Source organism: Numida meleagris, unplaced genomic scaffold, assembly GCF_002078875.1.
Source record: "Numida meleagris isolate 19003 breed g44 Domestic line unplaced genomic scaffold, NumMel1.0 unplaced_Scaffold202, whole genome shotgun sequence".
In the NCBI taxonomy this organism is placed as follows: Eukaryota; Metazoa; Chordata; class Aves; order Galliformes; family Numididae; genus Numida; species Numida meleagris.
Genome location: NW_018363819.1, coordinates 24,479 through 31,743, shown reverse-complemented (window position 1 = coordinate 31,743; position 7,265 = coordinate 24,479). Strand labels below are relative to the sequence as shown.

Genomic DNA, 7,265 nt, shown 5'->3' with positions numbered 1-7,265 from the left:
GGGAAGACTGCACTTTGAAGCAGGGGACGCCCTGCTGGTGCTACCTATCGCATCCACTGCTGGTGTGTTTCTTCTCTCTCCTCTCTGGTGATTTGCCACCTTTCAAGGGTCAATAAGTAATAGTGCACTAGTGTAGGGAGTTTTTGATTCCCACTTACATGATTATATAGAATAGATGCCTGTGTGTGTGAGTGTGCATATCTTGGCTGGAACTCATGATTCTCTGTGCAGCTCTGAGTGCCTAGTTTGCTTGTCTCTGCCTCTGAGACAAGCCATCCTGGAGTGGACGCATAAAACCTTGAAGGCGTGGCTCCAAGCCTTAAAAGAGGGGGGAGAGCTGACGGGTCCAGAACTGTGTCCCCATGCCTCGATTCTTCAACTCATCGGGACTACATGAACACCTCCTTCCTCTTGGCTGGTGTCCCTCGTCTCCGCAAGTCTACGGATACTACTTCTTGTCAGAAAAGGACTGCTCTTACTATCTACTATATTTCGGCTGCTGCAACGGCTCATCGAGAACATCGTTTCAAAAACAGTACAGGTTGACCTGCTGATATCTAATTATCAGCGCTTATGTCAAGATCTGCTTGAAGAAGGGCCAAAAAAAAAAAGGGAGTTTTGATGGGGTAACAGGGCTGAGCAGGGTACACTACAGGGGCGTTTTATGTTTGTATTTAAAGAGGGGGGAGATGCGGGATTAGATGGGATGGGTGGTGCCTGCGAGCACCAAGGAAGGAATTGGGGAGTCACGGCGGGTGGTGCCTGCGAGCACCTGGGAGGAGCAGGGGGGGTCACGGGTATATGGGGCGGTCGCGTGTACGGGTATAAGTAGCCTTGTTGCACAGCATTAAATTGGCATTTCGGCGCTACATACCGTGTATGTGTCCCGTATGCCCCTGCACGCGGAGGTGCGGACGGAAGGGAAGCCTTAGTACGTTGTCATAGACAACACAAGGAAAAAAGATAAGGAAAGAGAAAGGAAGTAAATGACTTCACTGAGAAAAGCAGAAAAGCTCAGATTATGTGAAAGGCTGCATAAACTTCAGAAGTGGCTCTGACAGAGTATTTATCCTGAAATGTCTAAAGTTGTGCATCAGAAATGTCCAGACTCCTTTTAGCCACTCATTCCCCAATGATGAAGTAGGATTTAAAGTGTGGTGTTAAGAAGCTTTATATATAAATAAGCAGTATACATGGGATAGGTTAGCATATACACAATTCTCAGCAATGAGAAGAATGGCATGAACAAGCCCTTGATACAGAATTGAGAGACATCAGTATCTAGGAACCCACATACTCAACAGCTGACATTCTTTCTTTTTGCCACCATTTATTGAGGGTTTTCTTTTATGCATAAGCTATTCACAATATGCTGTTTCTTGTCACATCACATATTTGAAAAAAAAAATGTTGGAAGAAAGGAAAAGGCTAGTTACTCTTCAGGACTTGTGAGGTAATATCGGAATGTTTTATTATGGAGAATTCAGCCCTATTTTATAATAAAGTAGAATCATAGAATTACTCAGGCTGGTGAAGACCTTAAAGATCATCAAGAAAGAGCACACTAGAGAATTTCTGGCTGGAAAAGGAGAGTTTTAATTTTCTAGATGAAGTGTGCTGTTCTGACAGAGAACTCTGTTTTCGAGACTGTGGTAATGCATATCATATCACATCTCAAAAAGGAATTGATGGAGATAACTTGCTCTAGTCATTATTTTGCGTTCTTGTGGATGGTGGTCTGCCCAGGATGTTTTAAGGAACAGCATTGACCATGACCCCAGTTATTTTGGAGGCAGTGAGAAATACCTGCACATCCAAAAGTGATTCAATTTCCATCAAGAAACTAACCTCACCTTATTACTATTACTATTATTTTTTTCCGTAACCCTGACATTTAAAATATAAAGGAGCAAACTCTGATTTCTCCAAAACAGAATGTAAGAAATAATTTTAGAATATCATGCAAATGATTACCACCAACACAATGTAATAATTTGTTTATTCCTAATTACCAAGCCTTCTTTCATTTAAAAAAAAAAAAACAAAAAAACTGGAAGAAAACATTTCTAGACTCAAAGTTCATTCACCAGCACCCATCTAAGACATAACCTGCTTGGCAAGCTTTTGTGGCTAGCAATTTCCAGTAGTGTGACAGACACAGGAATTTAAAAGCATGGACACTTCAAATAATTAAATTGACACCTGCTGTATCCCACAGTGATTCAAAAGAACGGTTGTACACATCCTACTAGTGCTAAGTTTGTCTGTGTCCAGATCAAGTAAACCAGATAAACAGGACAGACAGTCTTCCTTCCACAGAAATCTTCCAAGGATATCGAAAAGGACTAGTCTATACAAGAAATCTCCTCAAAACTAGAAGAAGGAGACTGAAAGAGATGGCCTTCATCTAGAACCATTAGAGCAGATTCAGAGATACAAAGCTTACCTAAAAAACAATTACAGCTTTAAATAAGATAGCCAAATGAAAACAAGATGGAGTCACGTACCTGACTCACGTCTGCTGCTTTATGTGAAAATATTTCATTTAGCATAGAACAGAAAATTTCTGCAGTCAGCATACACTGTGTCATTGACCTTTGAGGTTTTGAGCTTTTCTATCCCTAGTACCCCTAGTCCCTCCCTACTGTCACTTCCTGCTACAAGCAACATCTTTTCTACTCTAGTACTGTTAGAGATGACGATACACTTGGCAATGAATATGACAGACTGAAACAAAACTAAGGCCATACAATCCACCAAACTTTAGGCAACACTGCTTCTGATGTTATGGAAAGGTAGTAAATGCATCAACAAGCAGACATTTCTCTTCAAAGTTTCACAGTTTCTGCTCAGTTTCTCCTCTAGTTTCTAAAAATGACATTGTTTCTAAGATCAACTACATCATCACTGATGTTCAGTTTACACCCATTCCTACTCACACAAAATTTTAGGCTCATTCAGGCTTTCAAGGGGCGAGACGTTTATTTGTAAAATTTAACAGGTTAACTTACAATGATTGGATATCTTCAAATAACCTTCTCTTTGCATATGTTAAAATACAAGACTTCTCTGAAGAAAATTAATGTCACAAATGAAATTCACAGGCTGTTCAGTTTGGTCTCATCTTCCTGCAAAACACTGGGGAAAAAAACTATCCTGACTATCCTTTTTCCCGTGAAAATGATTTGTGTGAAGAGGAGATTCACATTCAAATGAAACAAAACTGAGTGTTAAGCTTTTAACAAAATGTTCTAATGAATCAAGCTAGTTAAACATGGTTTGGAGTTTAGTGCAAATAAATCACATACTTGAATATGGCAAATGTGATTTGTAGTTTTATCTTCTTTATTAAAAGACATTCAAAGTAAGAAAGCAACAAAAATAGACTTATTTTCTTTCCTTTCTGCTCAGGCTTCATGCCATTCTTGCTCTTTAAAGCACAAGGTTTTAAAATATGATACTTTTCATTTGATGAATGAATAAGGAAAAATGAATAACTTGATGCCATTGCAAAATATATAACTTTAAGTACTGTTTCTTCAGCAGTGACACACTTCATCTTTTTAAAAATCAGTGCATTTATATAATGCCCATGACACACGATTACAGGCAGGTGGGGTTTCTTCTTTTTCTAATTGTTCTCCAAATTCTGGTTCCTTTGTTTAGTAACCAAAACTGAGCAAAACAGGCTTTTTTTTTTTTAGTTATCTGCCAATTATTCAATAAAAATATATCAAAATATATTCACAGAGATATAAGGAGAATTGTTATGATTACTGTAAATAGTTTATGTAGCTTCTAACGAAGAAGTGCGCATACAGCAAATAAAACTCTTAATTTATTTCCTTTATGAAAATACTGAGTTCCGAAGCTAAACTTAATGCATGCACAAGTATTTGAAGTTAATTATTTAATATAACATTATATTTTTCTCCTGAATAAATCTAAAAGATTAACTTTTGCTCATGTCACCTTCCAGATGTTACTTGAGGTTATTTCTGATACAGTGAATCATATTGCCTTCAGTGAAGATGAACATTGATTTGGAATCACATTTTTAGTAATCTGAAGCAGAATACAGACATTGTTTAAGACTTTTCTTTAAATATGTACCTGATGGAATGTAAAAATAAACCAGCAGAATTTCCATTAATTTTGCAGATGATACAAAATCACTTTTGATGTATACAAAAATGCTTGTCCACAAGCTTCCAGTAAGCACTGAAAACTACTTATAGAGTTCTAAAATACACAAAAGAAGGATAGGATTTCCTTGAGGAAAAAAATGTTTGCTGGATTTGTAGGACAGGCATACATTGAAGGACAGTATATGCTCCTGAAATGCAGATATATATACACACTTCCACAGACTAATTTGGCAAGGAGCAAGCAATAGCTCAAGAGCCATCTTATCCAGAATAGCAATGAGAAAACAACAATAAAGAACTGCATCAATATTGAGATGAGGGTAACATAACCTGAGAGCTTTCATTTTCCCTACATTTTCCAAAGTTTTTAACAAGCGTAATTTCTCCTATCATTCAATGCTTAAAATGATTCAAAGACTCACAAGTATCACAAAAACAAGTAAAAGAGAGATTTCACTCAGAGTGTATTTTTTTTTCCTGCCTGAATAACTCAACACAAATGTGCTATGCTTGTGGTGGTTTAGAGATTTTTCTAGTGCTGTGATCCACATCCTGATTAATTTAGTTATCTACTCCTGCTTTCATTTAACATATGGACACCTATTAACATATTGAGCAAATTATAATGAAACCAGGATTTCAGAGAAGTTAAATCTAAACTCTCTGAGACAATTTCTGCACATTTGAAGTCCTGCCATGCAGGTTTGATAGAAGTAAAGTAACAAGGCTCCACCATGTTTACTACATCCCTCAAGGAGCAGAGGTTGAAGTTACACTTTCGTCAACATGTCTGTTCCAGATTTGAAATGATAATTCAGAGGAAGACAACGGTGAACAGAATGACACTGAAACCACAGGAAGTGAGGGCAAGTGCTATGTGAAAGGAAAGTGGGCCCCAAACACAAGTATACATACTGGTGAAAGTAAGGAAGGTCCTACACTGTCACTTGCCGAAAGGAACAAGACATGGGATTTCCATATGATCTTTCCCAAAGTTCCCAGAAGTTTATGAAAAGCAGGATAGCAACAACCAAATGAACATTCTCTTTAGATCAGGAAGACATGGTTACATTTCTGAAGGTTGCTGTCATTGTTGTGCTTTCCATTGTGTTACAGTTGTTTTATTAAGTTCCTGTCGTAAAGGATGTACCATCAGTTCTCTGAGTGGTTTTAGTGCAAACCTACTTGTAGTATAAGGTAAATAATGAACTGGGAGTTGAGAATAGTAAACCACATAGTAAACCAATTTGTGCAGCTGACACAAATGCGAATTGTGAAGCCAAATGTTCTCTATTAGCATAGCTGGGATACGATAAACAGTTCATGGATTCCTGGTAGATGTACCCATTTAGACTGTGAAAGAAGGCTGTAGCAACCTTTCAAATATGGATATTGTTGTGCTCATAAATATGTTTCTTCACAGAATGTGACCCATTTATAAAGGCTTTAGATGCTATTGTTTGACATTTACACTTTTCCTCACAAGAGATGAGTAGCTGAGATTAATTTCCACAAGTCTTAGTTCTATTCAAAATAATCGCTAATATTCAACAGATATGGAAATATTAGACCAAGGTCCCAGCTGAGTTCTAAGTGAAGGACAGATATGCATTAATCTATTCACAAAACCTTTTAATAATTATGTCTAAAAATGGTGTTTTGCATTACTAATCTTTGATAATACAGGAGAGATACGATAAGCACACATACTGACAACACATTTGCAGTGACTTCAAACCCAGCAAATAATCTAGAACAGACTGATATGTGCCTGAAGTTCAGTTTCTCCCAGAGAAGAATCTTTCTCACAAACAATCCTGGCTCAGGCAATCTGATTGTTTCCAGGAGTTATATCTTCTGCTGTTTCAAAGAAAGAAAATTCTAACATATAGAAATGGTCTACTTTCAGAACACAAAATCTTTTGTTTTAGAAATGAGAAGTTGTTTCAGGGTAGGTTTGGATCTGAGAGACAGGATGTCTCAGGAGCAGAGGCAAGCAAACTATGCATAGAGGGTTATGGGTTTTATTCAGCATACACACACTCATGCACACACAGGCATCCATTTGAGATAATCCCCATAAGCAGGAAGCAGAAACTCCCTAAGCAAGTACACTATTACTTACCAACCCTTGAGAGATGGCAAACTGCCAAAAAGGAGAGAGAAGGAACGTGCTGGTGGTGGATTCAATACATAGTGCCAGCAGGGCATCCCCTGCTTCAAAGTGCAGTTTCCTCTCTCTCCCACTGCAGCCTCTGTCCTGCTTTTACTCTCTCCAGCATCTGCAGTGTTTTTTCCACTTGCTTGCTGTACCCGCATGGCCAGCGCATGATACAGAGCCCAAGTGGAACACCTGCTTGCAAAACAAGTCTTTGCAAAAACAAGATAAACTACCAAGGTCAGCTACCTCTACAAAACAAGATATTTGTGGCTACAGCCACAACTATCAGTTCTCTTAAAACTGTCAGAATACTTTGTTCCATCCCAGGATCATTCTTCAGTCAGGAGCCTTTAGGTCCCTGACACATAAGTTAAAAAAAAATTAAACATAATAATAAATGAATATTTAAATCAAATCCAAATCAAGGAAGTAGCACTTCTAGGAATATATATTTTTTTTAATTAAGAAAAATGTTCTAAGTCTCTAGAGTCTCTTACGCTTATCTGGTCTAAGTAAGGTGGCCAGTGCTTCTCACCTCCTTTTGTAGCCCCAGCTTCTCAGGGGTGTAGATGACAGAAGAAAAGTAACACAGCTCAGGACCGCTTCTGTGAAAAAGTTCTATTGTCTTAGGTTACTCCATATGGATTCTCCCCAGGAAAGTGCAGAACCCATTCAATAAACAACAATGATCAATTTTCAGAACCCTGACCCTCAAAATTTTGAATAATATAAAAAAAAACTAGTTACAGTTTTGTAAATTACTAAAGTCTATTATTCTTCTGGTTTGGATCCATTTAAAAATAAATATATATATATAATTGCAGAATGGAAAAACAAACAAACTTGTGAGCTAATATCCTAAACAGACAAAGCAAAGGGAAAATAATGTCAAAAAGAATCTAAGACGAGAGAGAAAAATACAAGCTTGAAAAGTTTACCAGAAGATGAGCACTATA

General features: G+C 37.6%; 1 protein-coding gene across 1 annotated transcript in view; it reads right to left on the bottom strand.

The window, feature by feature from the left end:
• The window catches only part of CNTNAP2 (contactin associated protein-like 2), a 435,310-nt gene extending 428,908 nt beyond the window's left edge, over positions 1-6,402 (bottom strand). Inside the window, exon 1 of the mRNA XM_021382279.1 lies at positions 6,274-6,402. The gene's annotated coding sequence lies outside the window, so the exon portion shown is untranslated. The remainder of the gene's footprint in view (positions 1-6,273) is intronic.
• Between the last annotated feature and the right edge of the window lie 863 nt (positions 6,403-7,265).